This window comes from Schistocerca piceifrons, unplaced genomic scaffold, assembly GCF_021461385.2.
Source record: "Schistocerca piceifrons isolate TAMUIC-IGC-003096 unplaced genomic scaffold, iqSchPice1.1 HiC_scaffold_13, whole genome shotgun sequence".
Taxonomy (NCBI): Eukaryota; Metazoa; Arthropoda; class Insecta; order Orthoptera; family Acrididae; genus Schistocerca; species Schistocerca piceifrons.
Genome location: NW_025727124.1, coordinates 120,001 through 122,500, shown reverse-complemented (window position 1 = coordinate 122,500; position 2,500 = coordinate 120,001).

Genomic DNA, 2,500 nt, shown 5'->3' with positions numbered 1-2,500 from the left:
TAACCTAACCTATGTTGTGCCTTAACCTAACCTATGTTGTGCCTTAACCTAACCTATGTTGTGCCTTAACCTAACCTATGTTGTGCCTTAACCTAACCTATGTTGTGCCTTAACCTAACCCATGTTGTGCCTTAACCTAACCCATGTTGTGCCTTAACCTAACCCATGTTGTGCCTTAACCTAACCCATGTTGTGCCTTAACCTAACCCATGTTGTGCCTTAACCTAACCCATGTTGTGCCTTAACCTAACCCATGTTGTGCCTTAACCTAACCCATGTTGTGCCTTAACCTAACCCATGTTGTGCCTTAACCTAACCCATGTTGTGCCTTAACCTAACCTATGTTGTGCCTTAACCTAACCTATGTTGTGCCTTAACCTAACCTATGTTGTGCCTTAACCTAACCCATGTTGTGCCTTAACCTAACCCATGTTGTGCCTTAACCTAACCCATGTTGTGCCTTAACCTAACCCATGTTGTGCCTTAACCTAACCCATGTTGTGCCTTAACCTAACCCATGTTGTGCCTTAACCTAACCCATGTTGTGCCTTAACCTAACCCATGTTGTGCCTTAACCTAACCCATGTTGTGCCTTAACCTAACCCATGTTGTGCCTTAACCTAACCCATGTTGTGCCTTAACCTAACCCATGTTGTGCCTTAACCTAACCCATGTTGTGCCTTAACCTAACCCATGTTGTGCCTTAACCTAACCCATGTCGTGCCTTAACCTAACCCACGTCGTGCCTTAACCTAACCCACGTCGTGCCTTAACCTAACCCACGTTGTCGCCTAACGTAACCCACGTTGTCGCCTAAACCTGCTCTGTAATTGTTATACGACTCGTTCAATTAGTGTAGTGTTGCCCACCCGCAACCCTCGCAATATAGTTCGCTACTCGCACTCCCCGCTCCCCTGTGTATCGCTTCATGTTAAACACCTTGCAAGTCTTGCTCACTTTCCACATGCTCCTGCTGTACACTGTAATGTGGATGGCAGCAGGACGTACATGCCGCCCCTCCCCACGTCCCCACCTTGCCCCCTGCCTTCGCAAGCTGGTTGGTGAGAACTTTGCATGTTCAATGCCCTCCGCATGCGACGTACTCAGGCTACGTTGTGGTGCGGCCTGTGTCAACTGTCCGCTAATGTCGTACGCGTAAACCACAATCTGTACTGCACATTCGTCCTTATGTACTGAATGATACATCGTGGCACATGTGTGACCGTACAACGACTGCGCCCAAAAACGGCGGACCATACAGTGCAAATATTGTGCACGCAGCTACGTGTCGTCTCCCTATGAGAGCTGGATTGCAGTGTGGTACGCCATAGAGACGTGTGGGAGGAACGGACGCCGTGGATGGCGATCAGCATGAGCTGTCTGTTGATGTATTCGGACCTAGTCGTCTCTCCTCACACACCGTGATGGCATGGTGCACCGCGTTCCATATCTGCGACATGCTACAGAGGCCGGTTGACAGTCGTTCGAGCAATGGACATCGCATACGTACGGGGGCCACCTTCCACGTATTGTCTAGGCGTGCACATTTTGTTGCGTGTATGTGGGCAGACGTAGTGTGGCGTGACACCTGACACAGGCATGCAATAATCGTGGAAGTTGCAAATGGCGATGGACGCCTGCGTTTTCTGGTGAAGTTACGCAAATGAACAAATGGTAACCTGTTGTGGTGCGGTTGTTCTCGCTAGGGGTGAATCGGTGATGGCGACGATAGGTTGAGGTACTAACCGGTTGTTCCAGCGATACCCACCATGCCGACGAAACTGAACGGCATCTGGGTGTGAAGCGATACGCGGCGGTGGCTGGGTGGGACCGTCCCCGGCCGGTGAGGGGGCGCCTCCCGGCGTGCTGGCCGCGCGGTGCGTGGGCGCACGCGCTACAGCCGGCTGGTGGGGGCGGCCAGTGGCAGGCGCGCCGGCCGACGGACGCGGCAGGCGTCGCAGCTGCGCGCCGGCGCACCCTGCGCGCGGCGCCGTGCGGCCAAAGTAGGTCCTCGCGGGCCCGGTGCGAAGCGCGGTGGACATCTTCAGTGTGCTGGTCCGATTGAGGACTGTGTGCGTTGAGGATGCGCTGCCGCCCGGCGCTCGGCGCCGCGACGCCGTCTGCTGCTCGGTCGCCCCAGCGGTTCTCGCTGGTGGTTTGTATCGCAGCTGTGCGGATGTGTTGGCGCGTGCGCTGTGCTGGGAGAGTTCGCTTCGGCACCCAAGTGGGGCTTTTGTCCTTCTGTGGCGCTGGCGTTGGAGCTGCCGGTCACCGTAGGTGGCGCGTGTTGTCTCCCGCCGGCAATGCCACGACAGCACGCTCCCGGGCCTCTGTCGGCAGCGGCAAGCTCAGTTGGGAGCACGGGTGGTCGCACCGAAAGCGTCTACTCGCCTAACTCCGGGCGATTGCGCCTCTCTCGAACCCGACCAAGTACTTGGGACGGCGCTGCGCGCCGCCGGGACCTGAGAGGGTTTCGAGGTGTATTGTGCAGGGGAGCTCA